The sequence below is a fragment of the Tenrec ecaudatus genome, chromosome 11 (genome assembly GCF_050624435.1).
Source record: "Tenrec ecaudatus isolate mTenEca1 chromosome 11, mTenEca1.hap1, whole genome shotgun sequence".
Lineage (NCBI taxonomy): Eukaryota > Metazoa > Chordata > Mammalia > Afrosoricida > Tenrecidae > Tenrec > Tenrec ecaudatus.
In genome coordinates, this window is record NC_134540.1 from 127,385,562 (window position 1) to 127,402,746 (window position 17,185).

The window sequence follows — 17,185 nt, forward strand, 5'->3', positions numbered from 1 at the left end:
ATAAGAAAGGTCAGAACACACCCTAGGGAAACTCCCTTTCTGCGCTGAAGGCCTTTGGCTGAAAGGTTTACCCCTTCCCACATTATGGAAGGTATTCTATTTAGCTTGAGACCAACTCCTTCATAAGAGCAAATAGATGAGGTGAACAAGCGGCCATCTAGATCAGAAGCAATAAAGCCCACCTGGAAGAAGCACACCAGCCGGTGCGATCACGAGGTGCCAAAGGGACCAGGTATAAGGCACATGAAAAATAAAAGAATATATATATGTGTATATATATCTGTGTGTATATGGGTATGTATGTATATATATATATATATATATATATATATATATATATATATATATATATATATATATATATATATATATATATATATATATATATACCATAGAGAATGAAGGGGGAAGTGCAGAGTGGAGACCAGAGGCCCAAATATCGTCCACTGGAGATCCCCTCATAGAGGGCTTTAGGAGAGAAGATGGGTCAGTCAGGGTGCGATGTAGTACCGATGAAGAACACAGCTTTCCCCCAGATCCTGGATGCTTCCTCTCCCCAACTACCAGGATCCAAATTCTACCTTGCAGGACTGGATAGGGCAGAGGCTGTACACTGGTGCATATGGGAGCTGGAGGCAGAAGGAATCCAGGGTGGACGATACCTTCAGGACCAGGGGTGTGACGGGTGATACTGGGAGAGTGTAGGGTGAGTGGGTTGGAATGGGGGAACTGATTACAAGGATCCATATGTGACCTCCTCCCTGGGAGACGGACGGCAGAGAAGGGGGGAAGGGAGACTCCGGAAAGGGCAAGAGATGACAAAATAACAATCTGTGGATTATCAAGGGCTCATGAGGGAGGGGGGAGCGGGGAGGGAGGGGACAAAAAAAGAGGACATGATGCGGAGGGCTTAAGTGGAGAGCAAATGCTTTGAGAGTGATTAGGGCAACGAATGTACAGATGTGCTTTATACAATTGATGTATGTATATGTACAAATTGTGATAAGAGTTGTATGAGCCCCTAATAAAATGTTTAAAAAACAAGAGCAAATAGATGAATGCTTGTTTGACCGAAAAACTGGGCACCATAGCCTCGCCACATTGATATGCAAAAGGAGCCATCACAGGGACCTCTGTAACTGGGACCTGGCCAAGTGGTGACCAGTAGCCTGGAACTTCGTAGCCTAATACGTTGCAGCGAATTGCTTACTAGTTCTCCTCTAGCTATAGTCTTTGTAACTCCTACCAATGACAGGGTGGAACTATGCCACCGAGGGATGTAGATAGCATGCTAATAATATCAGTAAGGTGCATGGCATCCTCGAAGAGGTGAGACCATTCAAATAAGACCTGTAGACCCCTAATGTTGGGATTGGTCGGTTTGGTCATCCTGGGTGAGTTAACTCAGAAACAGAAAGTGGAGGTTCAAGAGCACCGAGAAAGACGAGCCAGCAGTGGAGTGTGCTCTTTGGAACCAGGATTATTACTCTGAGCACCACCTCTGTCCAGGAGACAGAGATCCCTGACACTGGATGCATCAGGAGACAATGAAAAACAGTGGCAGATAAATAGCTCATGAAGTACAGGCAGCAGCACCAAGACCCCAGAACAGGGAGCTCGCCAGCACACAGAACGAGAAAGCTGAGTGTCTTTGGGCCAAGGCTTCCAGACAAAGCGGGCTGCCTCAACGCACTTATCAGCAGAGCTGAAAGAACTTTGTACATGGTCCCAAGCAGAGCAGAGGTCAAAGAGCTGCAGGGCAAAGGGCAAGGACCAGAAAAAGTTCTGCCTCTGGGCACCACTGGGAAGACACTGTCCTGACTGAAGAACTATATCCCCAGTCATTTCTGATCCTGAATTGTCACCTGCTAGGTCCCCAATTAATCCCAGAAACATAAGTATTGTTTGCGAGTTCTGTGTGGCCATTGCCACTTAAGGATTATCAAACCCAGCAGAGAAGAAGAGAGTGTCATGGTAGGGATGGTTGGTGTCAGAAACTGTGAAAAGAAAGGAGGGTGGAGGCATTTTGATCTCTGTTTCATAGGAATCAGCCTTGGGCTATTTATCTCAATTTTCCTCCATTGCCTTTTGTGAAGTTACAGGGGGGTCAAATGCCTCCACTATGCCATTTATACCCCTACATTGACAAGTCGATGGATGAAGGTTAGTTTGGGGAAGGAGCAGACCTTGGATGAGCTCTCATCAGCTGAGGCAATCCTGATAGGGGCCAGACAGCTGGGACCTTTTCTATCAGTGGCTCTCTCAGCAGCTGGGGAAATCAGTCTCTTGGCCCTGAGAGGAATCTGGGTGACACACTCATCTATGACAATACCCTGAAGAACAAGCTCCCACAAAAACCTGGCTGAGAACTCTCGCCTAGAAAACAGGAGTGCATTCCTAGCTAATAATAGCCATTTACTGAAGGCCCTATGATTGGAACTGTGCCTCATTTACAGATGGAAAACTAGAGGAAGGGATTTAAGGTGGCTAAGTTAATAAGTGACAGAGACAAGATTCAAACACAAGTTTGAAGCTGGTACTGTTAGCCTTTTTTCCAGGGCTGGGTTTTTGATGAGGCAAATGAGACACTTGTCAGGCACACAAGGTAAAGAGGCCTTCCCTCTCCAGTGTGACTTTCCCCATAAGTCTGAATCATGGGCCTGGTGTGCCTTATTTGCCTTCCCTGAGTCTCAGAACCTGGTCTAGTCTGATTTGCTATTTGGAGGAATAAGCCAGAATGCTCAAGTACTCTGAGTCAAGACCCAATCTCGCCTGGAATTGTTCAGTGGCACTTAACAGCCTCTTCCTTTATGTTTCACTTTTCTAGAAACCTCCATGGAGGACTAGCTCTCATGAAGAGAGCTTCAAAAAGCTCATGGCCAAATTCCATTATTTTTTCGTATCATTTTTCCACATGCTTTTCGAAGTTCCCTCCTCATCCCTTTCCACAGTCTTTCTCAAGGAAAGAGACTGCAGCTGGTTGATGTCAGATGCCCCTGAGTCTGTTTTCTACTCAGAATGCTCTGCACAAACTCTATCAACAAATGACGTAGAGACAAATGTGCTGTGTGTCTTTAAGTTGATGTCAGCTCATAGTGACCCTACAGGACAGAGTAGAACTGCCCCCAAAGGTGTCCTAGGCTGAGATCGTTATGGGACCAGCTCGTCAGGTCTTTTCCCCTTTTGAGCCCATGGGTAGGTTCAAACTACCAGCCTTTTGTTTAGCCACCCAATCCTTAGCCATTGTACCACCAGGTCTCTTAAAAGCAGGGATTAGGTTGATTAATTTTATAATCTCCAGCCACATTTGAAAGCTGCTTCCCAGAACACCCTTCCCCAGATTGTTGATTAAGACGGGCATTTGGGGACTCATTTCTTTCTCATTTGTGTAAGTGCACTCTATGAGAGGGGTTTCCCTTCATAGATAGGTGATCACATACTATTTTTCCAAATTGAACCACTCTTGGTGGTATATTGGGTTAAGAGTGGGGCTGCTGCTAATGGCAAAGTTAATGGTTCAAACACACTAGCTACTCCTTGGGAGAAAGATGAGGGTTTTCTGCTCCAGTAAAGATGTGCAGTTCTGAAAATCAGCAGAGCCAGTCTATTGTGCCATATATGAGGTCAACCCCATGGCAGTGGATTTGGTTTTGGTTTGGGTCTGTGGGGGAAGTCCTTAAGTCATTCTTTAGTCACATGGAGGAGTCCCTGGGTGGTGCAGTTGGTTAACATACTGGGCTACTAACTCATAGGTTGGATCTTCAAGCCCAGCCAGAAGTGTCTCTGAAGAAAGGCCTGGTGCTGCATTTCAAACAACAACAACAAAATCAGTTATAGAAAAAAAACAACAGAATATTGTTCTACTCTGGCCCAAAGGAGTCCCTATGAATCAGAGTTAACTTCATGGCAACTGGCATGGGTTTGGTCCATGGGAAAAAAGAACAGTTCATAATTACCTCCATGCCCAATAGTTCCTTTCCTGTATCCCTAGACCACCCCAGCACCCTCAGCATCTTGCCTTATAATTGCCATGGGTCCGTCTCTCTTCCCAATGGGCCAGGCCGTGATGCAGCCGCTGCTGACACAGAGGGATTGTGCAGTCCCTGCATGATCTACAGTCCTCATGACATATATCTTGAATGAAGATTAAGTGATCCTCATTAGAGCTTAGCTCAGGTGAATCCACTACCTCAGCTGGAACCGAAGTGGTGCCAGACCAATATCTGCTTTTAAAAGATAGAAGGGCATTCCTAATCTTTGTGGAGAAACAGAGAGGATTCAGTGAAATGTTTCTGCAGTTGAGGCTACAGATGATCTGTTGACATGGTCTAAAAGGTTGTAGGTGGCTTAATGTCTCTCGGTACCATCAATTTTGCATTTTGTCCTGACTTAGCAAATTGGTTGGGATTTCGGCCTACTGACAAGGACCTTCAGAAAGAATGTGGTTGCAGGATCAAGTTTAAGAAAGGAAGGAGCTTTGAAGCAGCCCTCACTGAGTGCCAATCCAAAACTCTGTAACCCAGCACCTCAGAGGACTAGACCTGGGATGGCCTTTGGCAGCAGCACCATGAGCCACTTCCTCCAGTGGCCCTGATTCAAGGCTCAGAACCTGCCTCTGATTGGCAGCTGAGAAATACTAGGACCGTCACCTGCCACATCGCCTGTATTTCTCCTGGCAGTAAGAAATCCCCAAAGTACACTATGTTCGGGCAATCTTTCCAGCCTACAAGCAGTTGTTGCTTATCTCTGTTAGCTTTGTGCAGGGGAACAATCAGGCTTTGTAATTGAAAGACTTGCATGTGACTCATGAGGTTAAGAGCCCAACGCATAACCACTATATTACCAGGGTTCCTTCCTCTTGAAGGATAGGTAAGCAACAAAAGGACCATTTCTCTTAAAACCTCTGATTGAGAGTGGCACACAACTCCTTCCACTTTTATTCTATTGGCCAAGCCCTTCGCTGGCAGGGCAGGGAAGTTTACTCTTTCCTTGGATGACTAGGAAGTGAGTGAAATTTTGTCATCTCATACAAAGGGAAAAGGGAAACATGCTCTTTGATCAAATAAGTTAGGGGGAAAATGTTTTTTTTTTTTTTTAAGTCAAAATATTCATAGAATCTGCCCAGGGTGGCAAAAGCATGAGCACTTCCATTGTAGAAGAAACACTGCTCTCGGGAACCACACTGTGCCTGGCAAGGGAGGCTGGGAGGATTTATGCTTGCTCACTTTGGCCAAGTCATTAAGCAAGGCTGATCAGTAGAAAAGGAAATCGGGTTTGTGTCATTGGATATGCAGGCGATTCTCCTTGAGATGTATTGGCCCACAACTTTGGACTCACATACAGCAGTGACCATGAAGATGGTATCGGACCTGGCGACATTTCATTTTCGTATATAGAAAGTTGACACAAGCATCTCCTGGTGGTGTGGTGGGTTACACATTGTGTCCCTAAACTTAAATTCAGCAGTTCGAAAACAGCAGCACTCAGTGAGGGAAAGATGAGGCTTTCTACTCCTGTCAAGAGTTACAGGCTCAGAAACTCAGGGGGGCAATTCTCCCCTGTCCTACAAGGTCGCTATGCATCAGCAGTGACTCGATGGCAGGGAGATTAAGTTGATATTACCTATTTTAGAAAACGGTTCTGGTTATTCATTTAAGTAAGGCAGGTGCAGCCCTGTCACACAGGGTTTGTTTACATAGCACAGTAGTGTCCACTCACTCATTAGCTCAGTGTGTCTGGAACCCCAATGTGTATTACCACATGGGACAAGTCAGGTTGAAGACACTGGGGATTCGTACTTTGTTGAGCAAGCCCTGGAATTGCAAGAGTTCTAAAAAATTCCTGTTTTTATAATTCTCTCTCTCTCACACACACAGACACACACACATACACACACACACACACACACACACACAGAAACTGGTGAACTTCACAGAACGTAGTGTGGACTTCACAGAAAGGGTGGTTGATAGCAGTGAACAGGGTTGGGATGGGTCTTGTTGTATCCATTTGAAAGTCTCTAGGCTAAACAGAAATGTCCTGGTGGTATAGTAGGTTCGGTGCTGGCCTGATAACCACCAGGTCAGCAGTTCTGAATCCACCAGTTCCTCCATGGAAAAAAGATGAGGCTTTCTATTTGAGTAAAGAATTATAGTCTCAGAGACTCATTGGGGCATGTTTATTCTTCCGTATAAGGGCGCTGCGAGTCAGAATGAACTCAGTACAGTATGCAAATAACAAGCTGTGCTAATACCATTCCAGAGAGACAGTGGTGTTCCAGGGACATTGGTTTCGCCTGGCCCCTGACCCTGAGGAAACATGAGGTCTTCAGGTCCTCTCCTGCTGCTTTTCTTTACCATCCTCCCATATCCTCCTCTGCACTCCCAAGTGGTGGGCATGATTTATAAACACAGAAATCCACTTACTCCTTTGGAAAAGTGGTTTACTTCACCCAAAAATTCGGAGAACTGTGTCGTCTCCCTTTCAAAGTAAATTATAAGATGAACATACAATATTGATTGCAGGCATGTGGATTCTAAATCCTCAAGTTCCCATGAAACCCTGCTTTCCATGGCAAATCAGCCCGCCATTTCAGCACGCCAGTATTGCCAGGAGAAAGAAACTCAGCAGCCACCACTGCTCCGCAGCCTGCTTTTCACGGTCACACGGGGATGTCAGAGTGCCCCACACCTCGTGCACTTGACTCAGTGCTTGCTTGCAGGGGTTGCATTTCGTTACAGCCCAACAACTTCCGAGCATTGGCAAATTCCCTCAACCAAAGGTGGGCAGCGGCCTCAAAATGTCACCAGTCATTAACCACCAGCAGGGTTGCATTATGCTCGTCAGTGCCATCATGTGCAAGGGGAAAGACAATTCCCACAGGCTGCCAGCTGTGTTTGGGGAGGGAATGCCAAGTGGGGAAGCTGGGGGTCCTCACCCCAGCAGCCACTGTTCCTGGCTCCAGGCCCTGCCCCAGGCTGTGCCAGGACGAAGAGGCTGGACTCTCAGAGACTCCGCAGCCCGATTTCCACTCAGGTTGTGTTGTGTTGTGTTGATCATTCCTTCCCTAGGCTGCCACCCATCTGTCATTTTGTAATCATGTTGTCATTTGTCTATAGCTGTGATTGCTGTAAGCGGTGTCACCAGCTACAATTATAACAAGAGCAAGCCACTCTGGACACGCTTCACCAGAGCATCCAAGCTAGGACACACTGGGAAGAAAGACCTGATGATGTACTACTGAAAATGAGTCCATGGAACCCTATGGATCAAAAGCGAATATCGTCCAAACAAGTACTGGAAGAGGAGCACCCTAGGTGGGAATACACTCACACTATTCAGTGGGAGGTCTCCCTGGGTAGTGTTTAACTAGCACCCAGGAGGTCGGCAGTTAAATCCCACCCAGAATCCAAGAGGTGCCTAAGGAAGGTAGGCCTGAAAATCTGCTTCCAAAAGGTCACAGCTTTAAAAACCCTATGGAACAGTTCTACTCTGAAATGCATGGGGGTCGCTATGAGTCAAAATGGACCGAAAAGCAGCTAATAACAACAACACTGTATAAAGAACAACACTGCAAGTCCTTAGGACAAAATACACAGCAGGCACTATAGCCTCGACCCCACAGGATAGGGCAACTTATTTTCCTTTGTACCAGAGACCGGAACTGTACAACGGAATGAAACCCTGCCTGCCCTTGTGTCATCACCACAGTCGTTGCTCCATGTTGAGCCCATTGTTGTAGCCACTGTGGACATCCATCTTATCAAGGGTCTTCTTCCCTCTTGCTGCCCCTGTACTTCAACAAGCATTATGTCCTTTCTAAGAACCAGTCTCTCCTGATAGCATGTCCAATGGATGTGAGATGAAGACTTGCCATCCTCACTTCTAAGGGGCATTCTGTCCGTGCTTCCTCCAAGAGGGATTTGCTTGTTCTTCTGACAGCCCAGACGACTTTCGGTATTGTTTGCACATCATTCACATGCATTGATTCTTCTTCAGTTTTCCTTACTCACTGTCCAGCTCTCACACGCATATTGACCATTGAAACTACTTACCTTGAACTCAGAGCTTAGAGTACACTTCTCAAAGCGACATAGCTTGTGAGTGGCTGAAACATGTCTGCTGCCAGGATCTGTGCAATTTATTTTATTGAAACATCATACTCAAAAGGTGCTTTAGGCAAACATATTTTGTCTTTTGACTACATGTCACAATAATATAACCAGACTCAGACCCTCACATTGTAGTGATTCAGCTATATGTCTGAGAGGTAAAAAGACCGCCAACCATATAACTGATGGGAGAATAGGTACTGACTGTCACCTGCAATGCCATTCCTTCAACAAATATTTATTGAGTGTTATTCAAATGACAACTTTTTCCCAAGCTTTAAGAAGACCCAGATGTAAAGAACACAGTCCCTGCTCACAGGAGACTCACAGATACTGCATCAGGGCATTCAGATCAGGGACACCACAGATAGATGCTGAAAGAAAAATCATAAAAATAAAATAGCAACACGCACAGAATCCAGGACAGATAAAATGCTCAGGAACAGTAATGGGAGTAGCGATACTGTGGTAGCTTTTTAATCTCCCATCATCTTGCATAGGGGTGGAGTCCAGACTGTCACTCAGGCCATAGCCAGTGAGGTCTCAATGTTGGCATGGCCTTCTCTTGAGGATTCTGGCAACTCCTGTATTCTTTCCTGGGGGTGAGAGACACCCATAACTTGATATTCCTGCTGATAAGATACATGGATCTACATTGACAGCAGCCAGAGCCTTGAACGGGGAGGAGTCATGTGGAGACCCATGCCACTTTCCATCTCCACTGGGTCCATAAGACATTCCACCGACTGCCCTGTGATCATCCAGCACTTGGTGTCATTGCATCTGTTGCATAAGTCTGAAAAAATTTACACACTGTTATTGGATATATGGGTTAATTTCGTACTTATGGACGTGGTCTGGACTGGGCTGGGATATTTTCTTAATATACAATTATTCTTCTATATAAAGCTTTTTTAAGACACATGAGTGTTTATGAATGTGCTTCTCTAGTCAACTCGAACTGACTCAGATACCATGAGGGCACAGGGTGGCTGTGTAGGGAAGGGGAGGGAAAGGGAACTGATAACAATGATGGATGTAGAACACACACACACACAGCCTAGGGGCCGAATAACAGAAATATGGGTAGAGGGACACAGAAGACGGTGTGTATAATGATATTAATATATATATATATATATATATATATATATAAAATTTAGTAAGGGTGTGAGGGTTGAGGAAAGAAGGAAAAAACAGGAGCTGATATCAAAGGGGTCGAGTACAATGATAGTGTTTAGAAAATGATGGTGGCAGCATACGTACAAACTCGCTTGATCTAATTGATTTATGGATTGTTATATTTTCTGTCAGAGCCCCCATTAAAATGTGTTCTTTTTTCGATAACAACATAAACTCACTGCCATGGAGTCAATTTTGACTCAGTATAGAACACCCCCTGTGGTTTCCTCGGTTGCTATTCTTTAAGGAAACAGAAAGCCTTTTCTTTCCCCTGCAGAGTGGCTGGTGGTTTCAACTATTGACTTTGAGGTTAGCAGGCACCATAGCACCATGATTCCTAAGGATACTGATAGAAAGGGAGAACCTTGTGGAACGTAATTTAAAATTCTTTAATTATCTAGACTTACTTAACTGGAAGAGTCCCAGAGACAATGACCCTGAGTTACTCTTCAAAGCTTGAATTGAAACTGTCTCTTGAAGTCATCTTTAAACTAAATAACAATTTAGCTCTTAAAGGATTGCATCCTTGAGTATTGCAGTCTTTAAAAAATCACCACAAAACTAAATGGGTTACAGATAATTCAAAATATATGTGTGAGGGTTGTGGCAGAGACATTAAGTAAAAAGAAAGGAAACACCTAGAATAGAAAGAGCAAGAATGTTAATTCAATATGAAGATGTGACCAATGTCACTGAACATTGTGTCCAGAAAGGGTTGAAATGGAACAGATTTTGCTTTGTATGTTTTCACATATCAAAATTAAATATTAGTAGAAAAAAAGAGAGACTTGCATCTGTTTAAGGCAGTCTACCAAATACTGGGTTATATATAATGCTAAGTATTGAATATTATCCCATTTTCATATGGCAAGTATGGAAAGCCAAGGATGGAGTGAGGCATTCACAGGGGAGATGGCATTTGAATGATCCAGGAATATGGCTAAGAAGATGCTCATTCCCGAGTGTTTCCACTGGGTTTGCAAACACATCAGCAAATGAATGCCAAATAACCCGTCTCACCGTCTAACTCAGAGCTATGCAACCGAACTCTCTTCTATGATGAAAATGTTCCAGAGCAGTGATTCTCAACCTGTGGGTCGCGACCCCCAGCGGGGGGAGGGGTCGAACAATGCTTTCACAGGGGTCATCCGATTCATCACAGTACCAATATTATAGTTATGAAGTAGCAACAAAAATAATTTTATAGTTGGGGGGAGCACCACACATGAGGAACTATATGAAAGTGTCACAACATTAGGAAGGTTGAAAACCACTGTTCTAAAGGCATGACATCCAATCTGGTAACTACTACATTTTATCAGGAAAGACCAGTCCATGGAAAGGGACATCATGCTCGGTAAAACTGAAGGTCCACAAGAAAAGAGACTGACCATCAAGGAGATGGGCTGACACCATGGCTGCAATAATGGACTCCAACCTAACAACCATGGCGAGATTTGGCACAAGTTCAGACAGTGTCCTCAAAGTAACATCATTGATCTTCAGTCTTTTTAAAAGATCTGTCGTAGCACATTTAGCCAATGCAACGTGTCATTTGATGTCTTGACTGATGCTTCCTTGAGCATTGATCTGGCTTAGGGTTTAAAAATTCCCCTTGGCTTCTCAATCATACAGGAGGCCCACACAGTGATCATCTTTCCTCACTACACAGAGTGTCATGCCCCACTCACATTGGTCTCCTTGCTGTTCCAGGAAGAAGCTTGGAGAACCCAATCACGAGGCCTTTTGCACTGACTGTCTCCTACCTGGAACACTTTCCCCACCGCCAGATGGCCACTCCTGTGTCTTCCTGCCTTATTCAAGTTCTGCACTGTCAATGAGATCTTCCTTGGCTGCGATGCACTACTTGCCCCAAGTTTCCCATCCAGCGCAGTTTAGTGAGAAAAATCTCACTGCTACCTGCAGGGGTGGGAGCCTCGGCACTGGCATCTCAGAGAATGGAGCATAATCGGAACAGAAATGTGACCCTACCTCTCATGCTAAAAGGCTGCTAACTGCAAGGTCTAAACCACCACACAACCAGCCACTTCTCAGGAGAGAGGCTGAAATTAGTCTCATAAACCTACAGGGGAAGTTCTACCCTGTCTTATAGGGTCATTATGAATCAGTATCAACTCTATGGCAGTAAATTTGCATTTGGGGGGTGCGTTCTAAGGAGCTATGGGTCACTTTCCCTGATCAATCCAACTGGCAGCTGCATCATCTGGCTAAGGCTTCAAAAGACAGAGTAGGTAACCCAGGGCTCAGTGCTGTTGGCAGAAACTTGTGGGGGGTCAGAAGGACTTGAGGTGATGGTGTCCTTCTCAGTGGCCTCAGATAATCTTCTCCCCGGTCTGGGCATCAGCATCTTCTTTGCAAAATGGGATGATTGCATTAGAGAACCACTAAACTCCTACATACCTGAGCAACCAGGAAGCAATTGTGAATCCTGGAGAGGAGCAAAGACTATGCTGGTGGCTCTGCAAATCTTGGGAAGCCTGGATCCGATGCGGCTGGAACTGTCCACTGCGAGGCACCAAGAATCCTGAGAGCTGTAGTTCCATGGAAGATTCAATAAATGTTCTCCTCATGCTACCTTTAGGATTCTTGGTGGCAAAGTGGCAAAATCCCTTCACATTGGCCTGTTAACTACAGGGTTGTCAGTTCAAACGCACCTGCTGCATTCCTGTAGAAAGGGCAGCTTTCAACTCCCACAAAGAATTGTTGTTTCAGAAATCCACAAGGACAGTTGTATCCTGTAACTATGAGTCAGAACTGGCACAATAGCAGTGCGTGAGTGAGCTTTAAACTACATTTGAGACTAGGGTCTATTTTGACTTCCCCTACCTGTCCATTGGGTGTCATGGGAAGAAAGTAGATAGGAGAAAAAAGGGTAGAAGGCAGTGAGGGAGGAGGGTAGAATGTACTGGAGTAACACATTCTGGCAGAAAATTGTGTGTATGTGTGTGTGTGCGTGTTCTATTGTAATTCACACAGAGTATGGGTGGGCGAGGGAACTGAAAAAGTAAATATCCATGAAAAAGAATTTTTTTTCCATTGGTGATTTTCTTTTTGATGAGCTAAGGGATGGAGAATGTACTTCATAGGCGTGACCAGCCACTAGACCAGTGTGCTGTTAACACACCCTTCTGCCTTTGCATGTAGGGGTCCTCTCTGTAAACAGAAGTGACTTGTGACTTCTGATTTCCTGGGGCTCTAAAGAGAACCCGAGAATAGAAGTTCTAAATCGTGAACAAAGGAGAAACAAAGGGTTAATGAGAGGACAGAAGTTTGAAGTTTCATTGGATGAACACAGCGTCAGCATCCAACAAATATGCCAAATGCTGAACTCTGCCCGGAAGTAATGAATGAGCACTGTCTTTAGCCCGTGTCCTCACTATCCCCGTCTCCTGCACTCCAAGGCAGCCTCACTAAGAGTAGTCAAAGGTGACATGGTGGTCCTTTCATGTCTCTCTGACCCCTCACGCTGCCTTCACCTCTATCCAAGTTGCTTCATCCTTCCCCCTTCTCCCTGATCTTCCTCGTGGAAAGATCTAATTCATACTAACTGGTAAAAGTCAGTTAGCACACAAGAGAGGAGACATCTCCTTCCTCAGTCTATGCTGCAGAAAAGGAAACTCGGGCTTGAGCTCATTTGCCCAAATGTCAAAGGTCCCATCAGGGGCAGGGCCATGATATGAAAATTCAAGCAAGCAGCCCCAGAGCCAGAGCTCCCAACCCTCATCCACTGCAGTTCAAGTTCATGGGGTGAAGTGGTGAAAAGCTAACCAGAAACTGAGAGTCAATGTAGATACCCAAGGCTTACTTGTCAGGGCACTCACTCACTGCCACTGAGTCAATGCTGACTTATAAGGACCCTATAGGACAGGCTAGAATTCCCCTGTGAGTTACTGAGGATGTATCTATTTATAGGAATAGAAAGCCCCATCTTTCCCTTGTGGATTGGCTAGTGGTTTTAAACTGTTGCACAAAGCATAACCATGACACCATCAGGACTCCAAAACATGCCAGGGCAATCAATGGTTCTGTGAGATCTCTCAGGATAGAGATATACCTTGCAACTTGCCTACACACGAGAAAGCATTCACCTCCAAGCCTAGTTTGTGATCCAAGAGAGTTTTATGAGAATTAGAAGAAGTTTCAGGTTTATAAAGGCACCTGCAGGGCTCTTCAGAAAAGTGCATCTCCTTAGAAGCTTCCCTGAAAGTCACGAGATCTGCTCTCTGCTCCTGCCTTTTAAATTACTCCAAGAGGTGGGGCGTGCTGGTGACCCTGGTGAACTCATTGGCTGAACTGAATTCACCTGGCCTTGGTGGGCCAATTCAGGTGCAGAACACACCCAGGTGTACCTCCCCTTCCTGGCTGGGAACCTGAGCCTTTGAGCATGCGCAGTGTACCACTCGTTCATGGGACAAAGGCTCAGACTGCTGACCATGCATAATGGATGCCTCAGTCCCTAAGCTAAACTACCTAGCAGTTCCAAAACCCCACTGCTGTGTAGTGTTCATGAACTTTGGCAGGAACACATCCTTACCACGAAGAATCCTGGTGGCCCAATGGCTAAGCACTTGGGCTTTAGACCGCGGTCAGTAGCAATACATGAGAAAAAGGTCTTGCCATTGTAAACATTCCACCCCACTGCCATCAAACGCAAAGAACCTCTGGTGACATGGCGGGCTACTCACAGAGCTACTAAATGCAAAGTCTTTGTCCGTTTTACACGCTCACACACACAAACTCACACTCATACCCTTTCAAAATCTCTGTAGGGCTTCTGATGTCGTGTCCTTTTTACACACACACACACACACACACACACACACCCTTGCAGTATCTCTGGAGGGTAACTGATTTCGTGTCCTTTTTACACACACACAAACACACACCCACACTCATACCCCTGCAGAAAGTCTAGCGGGCTTCTGACTTCGTGTCCTTTTTAGTCACACACAAAAAAACACTCACACCCATGCAGAATCCCTGGAGGGCTTCTGATTTCGTGTCCTTTTCACTCACACTCACACACAACCTTCCAGAATCTCTTGAGGGCTTCTGACATCGTGTCCTTTTTATACACACAAACACACACACACACACACACACACACTCACACTCAGTCCCTTGCAGAATCCCTCGTGGGCTTCTAAATTTGTGTACTTTTTTTACAAACTTCACACACACACACCATGGTAGAATCTCTAGAGGGCTCTGATTTGTGTCCTTTTTACACACACACACACACACACACACACACTTTCAGAATCTCTGGCGTGTTTCTGATTTAGTGTCCTTCTTACAAACACAAAAGCACACACACACACTTACAGAATCTCTATAAGGCTTCTGGTTTCGTGTCCTTTTTACACACACAAACAAACACGCACCCTTGCAGAATCTCTGTAGGGCGTCTGATTTCATGTCCTTTTTACACACACATACACACAAAAACACTTGCAAAATCTCTAGAGGGCTTCTGACTTTGTACGTTTTACTTACACACACACACACTCATGCCCCTACAGAATCTCTGTAGGACTTCTGACTTCGTGTCCTTTTTAGGACACACACACACACACACACCCTTCCAGAATCACTAGAGGGCTTCTGATTTTGTTTCATTTTTACACACACATAGACGCACCCTTGGAGAAACTCTGGAGGGCTTCTGACTTCGTGTCCTGTTTACACACACACACACACACACACACACACACAAACACTCACACCCTTGTAGAATCTCTGGAGGGCTTCTGATTCGTTCTTTTTTTACACACACACACACACACACACACACTCATATTTGCAGAATCTCTTGAGTGCTTCTGACTTCGTGTCCTTTACACACATACCCTTGCAGAATCTCTAGAGGGCTTCTGACATCGTGTCATTTTTATACACACACACATACTCACACTCATACCCTTGCAGAATCTCTGGAGGTCTTCTGATTCTTCTCCTGTTCACACACAAACACACATATACACATACACACTATTGCAGAATCTCTGGAGGGCTACTGATTTAGTGTCTTTTTTACACACACACACACACACTATGACGCAACCTTGCAGAATCTCTGGAGGTCTTCTGAATTCGTGTCTTTTTTAGTCACACACACACACACAAACACTCACACCCTTTCCTAATCTCTGGAAGGCTTCTGATTTTGTGTCCTTTACACTCACACGCACACACAACCTTCAAAAATCTCTAGAGGGCTTCAGATATGGTGTCCTTTTTAAAGACACACACACACACAGATACTCACACTCATACCCTTGCAGAATCTCAGGAGAGCTTCTGACTTCTCCTTTTTACAGACACACACATATACACACCATTGCTGAATCTCTGGAAGGATTCTGAATTGGTTTCGTTTTTACACAAACACACAAACAATCTTGCAGAATCGCTGGAGGGCTTCTGACTTTGTGTCTTTTTACAAACACACAGACACTCACACACAGACCCTTGCAGAATCTCTAGAGGGCTTCTGACTTCGTGCCCTTTTTGCACACACACACACGCACACATCCTTTCAGAATCTCTGGAGGGTGTCTGACTTAATGTCCTTTTTACAAACACAAACACACACACACTCTTGCAGAAACTGTAGAGAGATTCTGACTTCGTGTCCTTTTTACACACACACACAACTCACACACAGTCACACACCCTTGCAGAATCTCTAGGGGCTTCTGACTTCGTCCCCTTTTTACACACACAGACACACACACACACACACACACACACACACCCTTTCTGAATCTCTGGAGGGTGTCTGACTTAATGTCCTTTTTACAAACACAACCACACACACTCTCTTGCAGAAACTGTAGAGGGATTCTGACTTCGTGCCCTTTTTACACACACACACAACACACACACAGTCACACACCCTTGCAGAATCTCTAGAGTGCTTCTGACTTCGTGTCCTTTTTACACACACTCTCGCTCATACACTTGCAGAATCTCTGGAGGGCTTCTGACCTCGTGTCTTTTGTACACACACACGCACAACACACCATTGAAGAATATCTGCAAGTCTTCTGACTTTGTTTCCTTTTTACACACACACACACACACACTCACATACAGACCCTCGCAGACTCCCTAGAGGGCTTCAGACTTCTGGTTATTTTACACAAACACACACACACACACACCATGGCAGAATCTCTAGAGGGCTTCTGACTTCGTGCCCTTTTTACACACACACTCACACACCCTTGCAGAATCTCTAGAGTGCTTCTGGCTTCGTGTCCTTTTTACACACACACCCACACACACTCACACTCATACACTTGCCGAATATCTGAAGGTCTTCTGACTTCGTGTCCTTTTTACACACTCGCACACACACATGCACACATACATGCACCCTTGCAGAATCTCTGGAGGGCTTCTGACTTCTCCTTTTTACACATACACATACATACCATTGCAGAATCTCTAGAAGGCTTCTGATTTACTGTCCTTTTTACATACACACACAAACACACGCACACACACACGCACACTATCACGCACCCTTGCTGAATCTCTGGAGGGCTTCTGAATTCATGTCTTTTTTGACACTCACTCACAAACACTCACACCTTTGAAGAATCTCTGGAGGGCTTCTGACTTCGTGCCCTTTTGACACACACACACAAACTCAATCACTCTTGCAGAATCTCAGGAGAGCTTCTGACTTTATGTCCTTTACACTCACACACACACACATCCTTGCAAATCTCTAAAAGGCTACTGATTTGATTTCCTTTTTACACAAACACACACACAATTTTGCAGAATCTCTGGAGGGCTTCTGACTTCGTGTCCATATTACACACACACACAGACACTCACACACACTCTCACTCAGACCC